This window comes from Chlorocebus sabaeus, chromosome 16 (assembly GCF_047675955.1).
Source record: "Chlorocebus sabaeus isolate Y175 chromosome 16, mChlSab1.0.hap1, whole genome shotgun sequence".
Taxonomy (NCBI): Eukaryota; Metazoa; Chordata; class Mammalia; order Primates; family Cercopithecidae; genus Chlorocebus; species Chlorocebus sabaeus.
The window spans coordinates 40,018,327-40,032,068 of record NC_132919.1 but is presented as its reverse complement, the minus strand read 5'-3'; the positions used below and the strand labels follow the sequence as shown (position 1 = coordinate 40,032,068).

The following is a 13,742-nucleotide window of genomic DNA, read 5'->3' as shown; positions in this document are numbered from 1 at the left end:
TGCTTCCCAAGCCCCAGACTAAGAGAATATCCATGTGTGTCTGTATTGGTGCTTTCAGAATCCCCATGGACAGTCCTGGGTGCTGCTGGTGCCTCCTGCCCTCCTCGGGATGCCCCCGGGCAACTGTTGCCCTGTAGATTCCCATTTCTCAGGAGGCTGGGTCTTCTCACTCGGTGCTGCCTTGCTTCTCTCACTAGCCCCTTTTTTGCCTCTGCCCTGTGCCCATCCTGGGATCAAGCATGGTGTTGACAGAGAGGTGAGACTATCTTGCAATGAGGCTTGGCTAAGACATAAGCCTTGACAGTTCACTCTGGTCCCAGGAATGATGCCATGGAGGTGGAGCCAGCCCAGCCCATTTGCTCTAAGGGTATGGCAGATCCTGTCCAAGACCCTGTGCCTCTGAGCCCAGCTGGTGCTGAACAATGACCAAAGGAGAATGTGCCGACAGAAATCTGAGGCTCTCCTCATCAAAGGGATGAGACTGCCTTACTGTCTCTTTTCATTCATGGCGATTCGTACACCCATTCGAATCTAATTTTCCCTAAACAAAATGTCAGAGTGCGATGAGAACGAAGTATGACTTATTTGGCCCTGAAGAATCCTATGGGCCAGGGCCTCCTATATAGTAGAAACCCCATGTATCCTGGCAAGAAAGAGATTTATTATTAGAGAGCTGCCCGCACTTCCCCCTCTACTACTGTTGAAGTCTGGAGGACTTCCAGAAAGAACCGTCAGAGGAACCACAGAGAATCTTGAATTTATAAAGATGTTTATGAAGATAATGTCAATGATGGACTTAAAAGTGCACTTTCTGAAAGTACTGTCAGGCTATTTCCTCTCACTGGGTCACTGTGGTCCCTTGAACATAGTAGGTTCTCAATAAATATGTACTACCTTGCTTTGAATCAAAATCTCTGGGCAGTGGGTGTTGAAATAGGAGGGATTTCCATACTTGCTCCCAGAGTTTAAGGCCTACTAGTCTGGTAGTGAGCAAGGTTTAGTGTGGAAAAAAGGTTATTATGTGCCCCTGCCCCAGAAAAAGGCTGGGGCATGAGGGTGGAGTTGTTCTCACATCAGTGAAGCTGTAGCCCCTGTCTCGACAAGCTGCATTAGTCTCTCCGTCTGTCCATGCGTCCATTCATTTCTTTGTTCTGCCAACACAGAAGGCCCCCTTGGTATCAGGCTCTGTCCAATGCAGTGAGGAGCTAATGATGAGTAAGAGAGGCTCCCTGCCTTAAAGCAGCTCAAAAGACAAGCATGCAACCACATTGTGATGTTACAACACAAGGGCCTATGGGAGGGCACAAAGAGGGGCAGCTAACAATACATATGGGAAGCAGAGCAGTTTTCACAAGAGGTGACTGGAGAGCTACTTTGAAAGGCTAACTAGGTATGTGTTCACCTCAGGGACCAACGAAAGGGAGCAGGGTTGGGGAGGCACATTCCTGGCAGAGGAAGCCACTGCACCAAGGAACGGAGGCCTGGCATGAGGCTGAGGTAGACTGCGGGCAGTGAGGTCTGGCATGAAAGGGAAGGCAGGACATGAGGCTGGAAGGATCCGCAAGAGTCGGGCCACAGAGCTGGGACCACAGATTTCCACTGGAGACCAATTTCTTTGAAGACTGTGGAGGACAGTCTGGTGTGGTGGGGAGTCCGAAGGCAGCTGCTCTACCAGAGCAGAAGATGGAGGCCTTCCCTGAGGAAGGACAAATCGCAGCCACAGAAGGCTCTGCTCTGCTTGCTCCTCCACCCTCCCCACACGGTCCAGCCTTCTCCTGATGACTCCAAGATGCCGCTCACTGACCAGAGGGCCACCTGGGAGAGGAAAGTCACTTTGGAGAAGCTCCTCCAGTGTGTCTGCAGATATTTAACCAGCACTCTTCCCCAGGTTTTAACAGGGAACCAGCATCTACAGCTCAGTGCTGCATTGTAGGACACCTCTGACAAGGTGGAAGGGAAAAAAGACCTGGTGTGAGTCACCAAACTTGCCTGGTTCTGAACTGACAACTACGGAAGAAGGAATGGAAGGAAATTAACCATCATTAAAGGCCTCTTGTGTGCCAGGGCGTTTAGACATTATTTCACTATAAGGTAGGTGTGATAGCCATTTTTAAAAACAATTATTTAATTTTTATGAGCACATAGTAGGTGTATATATTTATGGGATACATGAGATGTTTTGATACAGGCATGCAATGGGTACTAATCATATCATGGAGAACGGAATATCCATCTCCTCAAGCATTAATCCTTTGTATTACAGACAATTCAATTACAGTCTTTTAGTTAGTTTTAAATGTACAATAAAATTATTGTTGACTATAGTCACCCTGTTGTACTATCAAATACTAGGCCTTATTCATTCATTGTAACTTTTTTTTTTTTTAAACCCATTAACCATCTCCATCTCCCCACTACCCCATCACAGCCACTTGAAGAGAAGCTTGAGGTTGGGAGAAATCAAAGTCACGTAAGATTTGAACTCAACTCTGTCTGACTCCATTGTTGGAGCCATGGAGCTCCAAATGAACACAGCATCAACCCTCCATCCATCTCCATGCTAATGATAGTCAGGATGAGGGCGGTACAGTTTATATTTATTGGGTTAATACTGTGAGCCAGTGATTGTTCTGTGCACTTTTTCATATTAACTCTTTTCATCCTCATAACAACACTATCAGGTAGATATTTTTATTGTCCCCGTTTTAAAGATGAGGAAACTGAGGCACTAAAAGGTTAAATAACATGCCCAAGATTACATAGCTAGTAAGTGGTAGAGATTAGAAAAAAAAGGAAAGTAGTAGTAGGATAAGGTTAAAAAAATATTTAAGAACAATTTACATTTTATTTTGAAAACATGATACCTTCCCTGAACTCATTTACTAAGAAAATTTATCTTACTAAAGCATAAGGGCCCAAATACAAGTCCCTAAAATGTTGGTGGTGACCCCTGGGATTCTTGGACCCTCTTCTCTTTTCACTCTTCTTCCTTTTTTTTTTTTTTTTGAGACAGAGTCTCGCTGTGTCGCCCAGGTTGGAGTGCAGTGGCGCAATCTTGTCTCACTGCAACCTCCACCTCCTGGGTTCAAGTGATTCTCCTGCCTCAGCCTCCCAAGTAGCTGGGACTACAGGTGCCTGCCACCATGTCTGGCTGATTTTTGTATTTTTAGTAGAGATGGGGTTTCATTATATTGGTTAGGTTGGTCTTGAACTCCTGACCTCATGGTCTGCCCGCCTCGGCCTCCTAAAGTGCTGGGATTACAGGCATGAGCCACCGCGCCCGGCCCCCTCTTTTCACTCTTGATGCCTTCTCTGGGTGACTGCAGCCAATCCCATGGCCACGGTGCCCACACAGAGGTCAGTGATTACATATGTCTTGGTCTTCTCTTGAGTTCCAGACCCTTAAGTCTAACAGCCCCCTAGACATTTCTACCTTAATAATCTTAAATAGAACACCTCAAACTCGGCATGTTCAAGACTGAAATCATTCTATCCCCAAAACTGCTCCTCCAGTGTTTGCTGTCTTAGGGATTGGAACCACCATCCATCTATTACCCAAGTGAGTTGTTGTCCTCCTAGCCTACATCTCCTTCACCCCCACTCCAACCACCAATATCCAATCAATCACCAAATTCTAACAATTCTACCTCCTAAATATTTGTCTTATTTTATTCTTTCTTCCATTCTTACTATCGCTATTCTAATCCAGGCCACCATCACTGCCAACCCTATTTACTGACATAACCTACTCCCTAGGGTCACTTCATCCCATTCAGTTCTCTATATTGCAGCCAAAGTGGTCTAAAATGCTAACTTGAGCATGTTACTCTTCTACTTACAGCTCTTACAAGGCTCCTCAGAGCTCCTGATATAAAGTCTGTACTCTTAAACATAGCTTAAAAGGCTCTGCCTGGTCTGGGCCCTGCTGCATGGCTTAACGTTCCCTTCCTATATCTCTTCCCGCCTTGTGACCTATGTTCCAGAAATAATAACTTGTTTCATTTCCCTAAACACCTTTGACACTTGCTGCTCTGTCCGGCATTTCCCTAATCACACACTTACCCCACGGCATTGTAATTGTCAGCTTACTTCCCTCTCTTCTCCAGATGATGACTGAATCTAGCCTGCCCCCCACTGCCTGTTACTTTGTGGGCACTCAATATTTGTTGATTAAATGTTGAAAGTCTACAACCAGATAATTGACGATAGTTAACTATGAAGACAAGACAGAGCACACCCAAATCCTGATAATGGTTGCTCTGGGAGAGGAATTTGAGAGGGGGTAGTAAAGAGGGACTTTGGTGTTTTGCTTTGAATACTTTGATCACAGGATAATACATGAGATTTGAGTTTTGTTTTTTGCTGTTGTAGAATAAAAAGGAATGACAGCTATTTATATTTTGTTCCATGTCTTTTCCCTCCTTCCCTTCCAAGGAGATGGCTTCACCTTCTATTTCCTTGCCTCAGGGGCATTTGCCAAAAGCAAATGTTGTTTCAAGTCCTCCCTTCCTGGTTTTTGCAGAAAAAACTGAACTCACTGAGGAAGTATGAGTGTCCTGAAGGCAGAAGGGTCTGTGGTGAAGGGAGGGGTCAAAGTCTCAGAACCGGGAGGGCAGGAAGGAGGGGTCTGGAGCCAGTGTGAGGGGTCTGGAGCCAGGCTGAGTAGTGGGAAGCTGCAACCTGTGCCCCAGAAGCAGTGGGTCCCTGGAGAAGGACTGAGTACTAGACCCCAGGGGGCTGGGCCCTGGGAGAGATTATGTGCCTGCGTGGATTTCAAGGGAATGCCTGTGATTCGACAAGGAACGTATCTGTGGTGGCCAGCATGGATAAATGTCAGAGGGGTCCCTTGGATATCTTGGTTTTCTTAAAACTCTGGGACTTTTGTTCTACTCTGGGAGGAGAAGTGCCTCTGAAAACAAATGTCTACACAGCTAATGGGATAGGACCTTGGTGTTAGATTTGATAAAAAGAAAATAAAGTAACATGATCTTTCTAGTACAATGATATCTGTGGCATGACAATCACACTCATTATATTTTTGTATGATTTGACTCTTTTACAATGACAGCTGTTCAAGTATTCTCAAATTAAAAACAAATAATAGCCATTTGAACTAGGACTCAGTTCAGCACCTAGCAAGAAAGACAGCATCGGCATTCCTTGGGTATAACACAGGGGCTGTCTTTGCCCTTCCTCCAAGGAATTTTTAGCCAGGAGGCGGGCTCTTGAGAAAACAGATGCAAATACATTTGTTTCCTTGGAATGCAAGGTCTCCTAATCACGAAGATGCAAACATGATTTCTACACTGGGCCACCTGTCCCCTCAGTGACACCAGGGGGTCAAGAGAAATGAGCTTGCCTGATTTGAGAAGGGTGTGGTTGTGGAGGGCTTAGAGAAACTTGGTGAGTTTGACTTCCTCAAAGGCCAGGAGTTAGGACACCCCTGTCTCACAAGCTGCCATGAGGGGCAAATTAAGAGGCACTTGCTTTCAAGCATGAGTTAGGTCATTCTGACTCAGAATTCAGCTTTGCATACACATTTTATACCCTCTGTGTAAAGATATGTGAACTGTCCTTTGGTGGTATGTGTTGTTATTTCATATTCCTGAGTCTATTCTCCCTCTGTCCTCCTTATTTGTTCTGATTTTTTCCCCTCCCTCCCAAGACAAACCTAGGGTTCAAATTCTGACCCCACAATTTACCTGTGTGACCTTGGGCATGTTAATCTTTCTGAGCCTCATATTGCTCATCTTTGGAATGGGAACAAAAATGCTTCGTGTAGACAGGAGATAATGGATAGAAGTGCCTAGCACAAAGCTTGACGCTTAGTAAGTGCTCACTTAATGGCAGCTGTTTTTATTACTGCATCTATAATACTAAAGTCCCTTCTTATTCCTGGAAGGGACAAAGCCTTTTCTGAACTTCCCCCTCCTTTGGTAATCAACAGTGCCTCTAAATGCCAGTGTTCGGCAAGGCACAGTCTGGGACAGCTCATTATCCACAGTCACTTCCCTCCTGTTCTCAGACCTCCAAACCCCACTGAACAAGCTCTTCCAGTTCTCAGCCTGCCTCCTTCCCATGAAGGAAGCCATGTGATCTCATTACCTCCTCACAAAGGGCATTTCAGGGCTCAACTGGGCCTGGAACTTAATGCTGGTCTCCCTTTATCCATGGCATCTCCTCCTCTTTGGGTGTGTGCTTCTGCAAGCAATTCTTTACTGTCTCCTGTTTCCCGGGCACTCTCCTCCCCCTCCCTGCCACCGACCTCTGCTGCAATCCTCTCTTAGTTCTCTGATTCCACGTACAGACCTTCAACTAGGCCTTGGACAGGTAACTTTACTGCTTGCTACAATTTTGCCTTTGTAATCAAGAACATTGGCCAGGCATCAAAGGCATCATTCTCCCCATTTCCTCTTTTCAGATTTTACAATCATCCTTTCCTGCGCAACCTCCATTACCTGAACTTTTATCTTAGGTAGGAGGACACACCGACATCATAAAGTAAAGCTCCTGCAGATATGGGGGTGGGAAAAAAACAGGTTGGCCTGAAGTTGCTGCTTCCGAATCCCAGCACCAGAATAGGCCCACCACTGAGGCCCAGCTTAGTCACCTTGCCTTGTATTGAAGGGAGTCAAGGCTCACATCTACAGATTAGATCCTAATGGTTATTGTTCAGGGCTTAGATTTGGGAACCTCAAGACCTCTTTCAAAACCTTATGTAAACTTGTCACTATCTCTTTGGGATGACTGAGTTTTTCCATGAATCAAGCTGGGATGCTGGGGAATTGTCAAGAGGAGTTTCTCTTTATCTATTTATTTTATTTTACTCTGTTTATTTTTGAGACAGGGTCTTGCTCTGTCACCCAAGCTGGAGTGCAGTGGCACAGTCTCAGCTCACTGCAGCCTCAACCTCCTGGGCTCAAGCAATCTTCCTGTCTCAGCCTCCCAAGGTGCTGGGACTACAGGCATGCCTCACCAGCCTGGCTAATTTTTGTATTTTTTGTAGAGACAAGGTTTCACCATACTGCCCAAGCTGGTCTCGGACTCCTGGGCTCAAGTTATCCTCCTGCCTTGGCCTCCCAAAGTGCTGGGATTACAAGCATGCTATCTATTTTTAAAAAATTATTCTACAAGAGAAGTGTATTCCTGCTTCGTGTAATTTTTTTAAGCTACGAAAGAAAATAATGGTGGGGAGGGTGAAGCATAACCTTGGGCCACCTGATGGTAGTGCACACTAGCAGGGCATGGATGAAGAGGCCGCCATGATTTCTCACTTGATTCAGGAAACCTCCCTGGGGACACAGGGGTGCTGGTGAGCAAGAGAGCTGACAAGATAGAACTGAAATGATGTTCCGGAATCTAATAGGAAGCAGGGTGGCAAAATCTGAGGGAAAAACTGAGCTCACTGAAACTCCAGTTTGGGGCTCTGCGTATCATAGGCCCTTAGTGTTTGGTGAAAGAATGAGTAAAACTTGATTTGAATCCAGTTGCCATGTGGTTTATAAAAAGAGATGTAAATTGCTAACAGCTGAGCCTGGTTCACACCCATAATGAACCTTCAGAATTTGTCTTTTACAGCTGAAGAAAGCAAGACTCAAGTAACAGATTGCCCACCTAGTTGAAGTTAGTTAACCTAGTTAACGCCTAGTTAAAGGAGGTTGAGGTCCCCTAAATTCAACCCCACACTGCCTCCGGGTATGCACGCTGGGGAGGTGTTCTGTGGCATGGTAAACATTAGGTGAGTACTGTAATATAATGCCTGGGATCACAGTGGAAGGCTTCAGGGTCCCCATTTCTAGAATTTTCAAACCTGAATCATTCTTAACAAGACAGAAGCAGGATCTGTCTGCTCCTTGTGCTCTGCCTCCAAGCCTCGGCTTCCTTCCTCTCCTCTAGGGTTTATCTCATCTCCTCTCCTAGCCACAACAAAGGCAGCCAGGCGGGGCGCGGTGGCTCAAGCCTGTAATCCCAGCACTTTGGGAGGCCAAGACGGGCAGATCACGAGGTCAGGAGATCGAGACCATCCTGGCTAACACAGTGAAACCCCGTCTCTACTAAAAAATACAAAAAACTAGCCAGGCGAGGTGGCGGGCGCCTGTAGTCCCAGCTACTCGGGAGGCTGAGGCAGGAGAATGGCGTGAACCCGGGAGGCGGAGCTTGCAGTGAGCTGAGATCCGGCCACTGCACTCCAGCCTGGGCGACCGTCTCAAAACAAACAAACAAACAAAAAACAAAGGCAGCCAGACCCAGACGCTGCTCAGAGACACTTTCCCAGTGAAACGTCCCTGTTGGTTTAGGATGAGAAAGGTGTGTCCTGAAATTAGAGGTCACAGAAGCTCAGACCCAAATAATGGTCATTCAGCCAGACTGCCATTTTCCTCTGCCTCGCCCCACATTACAGATGCTGTTCTTCAATTTCCAAATTCACCTATCCTCATTTCAGACTGTGCTGGAGCTCCATGATGCAACTGGACTTCTTTACATGAAAACAGCCCCCATGGTAGGGTTTTCCTGACCCCACACTCTGCCTAGCATCTTTGTATGGTGATTCACAGATCATGAGTGCACTCCTAAGGAAGTGGAAGAAGGTAAGGAGAAGAAGAGCTAATTATCTGAGCTGCTTTTGAAATAAAGTGATATCAGAGAAGAAAGTTTATTTGGCACTAATCAGACAGAGAGAAGGAGGAAAAATCCCAGCCACCCAAGAAGTAGAACTTTTATATCATTATATTCTCACACAGAAACAGGGTTGGTCCTGACTCAGTCAGAATGACCTCTAGCTACAAAGGTACTAGGAAGCTACTCATGAAGTTAGAAGCAAAGAAGAGGGAGCCCATCAAATATCATGTTAGTTACCTCAGGGATCTTTAGAAGCAAGGCCATGAAATAGAATACCAAGTTCTGAAGCCTATGAAGATCAAGACCTTAAAAGATAACCCAGTCATGTGTTCTGGACTCCTTTTCTCCACCAGGTGAGGAACTCAGGGCTCAACCATCCAAAAATCATACTAATTGGTCCTGGGAAGTCAGCTGACTTCTGATCACTGTCCCAGGAAAGATCCTGTGACCCTCACTGACCTCCATCTTATAGGGAGTACCACTGAGGCCCCTTGTTTAGCTAGGTCTTATTCAAAGAATTCCTCTGCTGAAAGGCTGAGGTCTTGACACAGATGGCAAGTATTGCTAGGGGTAATATCTAATTCCCACATGCCCAGGATAAGGTCTATAAAGGCTTTGTCCAGGGCCCTTCTGAGGCATGGTCTTAACTCTTGCCACAACAAAGTAGTTAACTGAACTCTCACACCTAACCCAATGTGCTACTTGCAAACAGCCTTGACAGAGTTTGCTTTATGATTTGATTTTGCGGTTCCTGTTCCAGCCAAACTCATGCCAGAGATGGCAGGAATCTGAAAACTTACTAGAAGCAGATAAGTGTTTATTTTTGAGTAATTATTTAGGTTAAGATTTCAATGCTTAAAAGGCCAAAGACTAAAGCCAGACAGTCCCTGTGAAAAACACCAAAGAAATGAAACTTAAGGAAACCAGATCATTTGTTTAAATAAGCCAGAGGCCCATCTGGACTACTGGCAGAGCTACTTAAGCATTGCTAAGTTTGGTGATTTCAGTGCAAGGGTGTGAAAGAGCTTCATTAACATGGTTACTTCACACATATTCCAGGTCTTTCAGGCTCAGTCTCCTGCTCAGAGGCTGTAGGGATTTCAAGGTGTCCTGCAAACTCTGCTCCATACTGCTGTCTTCCACAACTGGCTTGCCCTGGGGCTTAGAAGCCCTTTGAGGGCAGATACTATCTCCAAATTAGCTGGCTCAATGAAATCTTCTATGCTGAGATTTGCGTTGGCACCATGCAAGTGGGGATGGAATGAAGCTATGAAGCTTGCTCAGCTGGTCCCAGTCCCCGGTTCCTAGGCAGTAACACACAATATTGTATTTACATTGCAAAGTGGGAAAAATGTGGAGGATGGGCCTGGGGTTCAATAAAGAAACAATAAAGGGATCACAGGGGTAGTTGCACTCAGAAATTACATCAGGAGGAAAAGGACAAAATTATTCAAGTCACCAGCCAACTCAGATGCCCAGAGTCTCTCCTTAGAAGCCATTGGGGGGTTGACATTAGGCCAAGGAGGTTTCTGTTCAGAAGAGGCAACAGCCAGGAAGGGCTTGTGTTGGAGATAGCCCAAGGCCTCCAGCCTGACTGCTGACAGCCCTTTGACCACAGCTCTGAATCTCTGTCCATGGGGTGGCCCTAGGGAAGAGGCCTGCTTTGGGGGGACTGTTTAATGATTTGCCAGCAAAGAACTAGGCAAACAGACTGCTGGCAGCTGCCTAGATGCAACAGGAGAGTGGATTTTTATTCCCACCCACAGTGTAGCCTTCCAGGCAGGGGATAAAAGAAAAAGTGAGATGGCTCTGGGAGAGTCTGGGAGGGATTGCCATTTGGGGCTTAGCATTTCACTGGGTCTCTATGGATGGTGCCTGGATATCTCAGCATTGGTGCCAGCTGGTATTTCCATCCTCTGAATATTTTAGAAATTCCCAATAGTAGCATCTCTTGTGCTCCTAGGAGCTAAAAAGTAAGATATATAAATAGCCTTTTATGGCAGAATTCTAGGCATTAAAGAGAATGAAAGCAGAAAAACGTTGTCTTAGCTCCTAAGAAGTCTTTTACAGAAAACGTATGATGGGAAGATAGTTTGGTTCTCTGACAAATTCTTTTTCCTTTCTCTTCCCATGGACGTTTCCCTATTTCTTTGGTTCTATACAGAAAAAAAATGGCACCTCTCCTATCCCCTGTGAGCCAAAGACTGTGAGAACTCCAATCCTATAGCTCTCTACTTCTTTTTGCCCTTGACTCTACATGCCAGTCCAAATTGGGCCCTTCTCTAATCCTTTGACCAGCCCTCAGTCCCCAGAACTAAATACTTTCCCTCATATATTCCCCTAAAGCCATCTATTCAAAATTCTTAAATGACACTTACCTCTTACTGTAGGTCAGTGCTCCATTGTGACCCACCCTCTTACCTATTTCCTCCAGCAGAATGCCTGATTCTTAGGGCAATGAAACATTAGTTCTTTCCTCCTTCCTGCAAAGTAGAATCTGAGCTCCTTGAGGTCAGGGACTAGGTCTTATTCATCACTTACATCATGCCATGCACACAGTAGATGTTAAGAAAAATGCATGTTGAATCATCCGTTTTAATAAACAGATGTAAAATAAATTTGGTGGTTGCCTTGTCATTTTATCAGGATATGATTATTTTCAGATTTCTGCTTTCTCTTCAGAAACTTTCTGCATACTCCCTGTAAGTTTCAGTTTCAAAGTCAGCTTTAGAGTATCTTGACCTCATCACAAGGCGGAGTTCTCTTCTTTCCTTTCCACCATCATGCCTAGCTCTCCTCCACAACACTGAACAAAACTCACTTGTTTCTGGAGAATCTTCCTGTTTAATAACCCATCCCATTACTCTTTTATTGTCTCCTCTCAGTATCAATGTACTGCTAAGTTATGCATAACCCTGAATGGGGAAGAAAGCAACAGTCTCCCACCCCAAAGGAATCAGTCTTGCTCTCAGGAGAGTAACACCTGACTGTAGGCTACAGCAGTGTATACACATGCTGAATGCACAGGGTCTTAAGGCCATTCGTTAGACAACACACAGGGCATGGGAATGCACAGCGCACAGCACATAAACACTGGGGGAATGTGGAATGAATGGACTAACTTGCTCTTGCTGTATGGCTTTGGAAGTACTCTCTTGTCATTTTGGGCCCTTCAGTCTCTCTCCCAGATTTATTGAGAGGTTATTTTTTGAGAGAAGCCATTTAGAGACTATTACAAACAATTAAAAAAAAATGCCTGCAGTATTGACAGAAAGAAACTCTTGCTCCCCACTGGCTTCAGGCCATAGTGTCAGCTGTCTGCAGTGAACTTCAGTCCCTACCAAAATTTTATGAGGACTTGGCCCAGAGATCTGCACAGAAAAGTTCTGGGAAAACTTAGAAGCAGTTCACTCCCGATAATATTCCATAATTTTTTCTGAGTGGGTTTTTCTTACCTTTGGTGGGATGAGAGATGAATTACATTTTTTTCTCTTTCCTTTATTCCTTGAAAAGCGGATGTATCTGAAGCCCAAGTGTTTTTTGTTTGTTTATTTGTTTGTTTTTGAGACAGAGTCTCACTCCATCACCCAGGCTGGAGTGTGGTGCTGTAATCATGGCTCACTGCTGCCTCGACCTCCTGGGCCCAAACCTGGAAGGATCACACCTCAGTACCCCAAGTGGCTGGGAATACAGGAGCATACCACCAAGCCTGGCTAATGTTTTTGATTTCCATTTTTGGTAGAGACAGGGTCTCCCTGTGTTGCCCAGGCTGGTCTCAAAATCCTGGCCTCAAGCGATCCTCCTGCCTCAGTCTCCCAAAGGGCTAGGACTATAAGCATAAGCCACTGCATCCAGCTGAAGCCCAAGTTTTTTTGTTTTTTGGAGGGTTTTTTTTTTTTTTTTTTTTTTTCTGTTGCCCAGGCTAGAGTGCAATGGCATGATCTCGGCTCACTGCAACCTCCACATCCCGCATTCAAGCGATTCTCCTGCCTCAGTCTCCTGAGTAGCTGGGATTACAGGCATGTGCCACCATGCCTGGCTAATTTTTGTACTTTTAGTAGAGACAAGGTTTCACCATGTTGGTCAGGCTGGTCTTGAACTCCTGACCTCAAGTGATCTACCTGACTTGACCTCCCAAAGTGCTGGGATTATAGTGTGAGCTACCGTGCCCAGCTAAAGCCCAAGTTTTAAAGACTTCAGTTAAAGAGACATTTGATTCCACCACCCCGCCTTTGTTTCAGCTTCCCAGCAGCTTGATCAGCTCTCTAGCCTATCCTGCCTCTGAGAACGTATGTAGGCCACCTCATGCCAAAGGCAGTTGTATGTTCAAATATTCCAGACATCCTTTGACTTGTTCTTTATGAACTATGAGCTCTTTGTTACTTCTTAATTGTTCAAACCTCTTTATTTTTCTTGCTAAGCACAAATTGTAAGAGACACAAAAAGATAATCAAAGTACTGATAAATGAGAGAGGAATCTTCTCAGTTATCAAGTTGGCTCTGCTGAATAGAATTTCCTGTTCACATCTGTCAGAAGATTCAGGGAGGTACCATCACCACACTGAGTGGGTAAGGGAAGTACTTAGAGAGTTAGGGAGGGGAGCCAAATTCCTGGGTTGAGAGTTCACAGGGCAATGAGGATCAATAGCAGCACTTTTGATTTGTACAGTGTTATCAAGGTACAAAGCAACACTACCCTTTGTCCTTTTTATTTTTACTCTGCTAATGGAACCCTTCACCCTAAATTAAGATTATTATTCAGCTTTGATGTTGCATTTTATATTAGCAAAGTGCTTTATAATCCTTCATTAGCAATTTTACTCTCTTTATTAATACCACTCATTTCACAAATTAGGTAACTGAGGCTTGAAGAGACAATGCAATGCATATTGGGCTTGTGACCTGACTTCTGGGCATTGATTTCAGGTACTAAATCTAATGAAGGGAGACTTGACAGACCCCAGGAAGAAGCACAGAGTAAAAGGGCAGAAGCACGGACATAACAAGAACTTTCTTGGGAACTAAACCTCCGATGACATAGTGAAATACTTCAAAATGTTGCTTTCTTTTGCTGGTAGTAAAATTGAGAGCTCTCACTACTTAAATGAAAAATATGACCACCA

The 13,742-nt window shown here is 45.0% G+C and overlaps 1 protein-coding gene across 2 annotated transcripts in view; it reads right to left on the bottom strand.

The window, feature by feature from the left end:
- The window catches only part of RNF43 (ring finger protein 43), a 67,084-nt gene that overhangs the window by 17,751 nt on the left and 35,591 nt on the right, over positions 1–13,742 (bottom strand). The window lies entirely within an intron of this gene.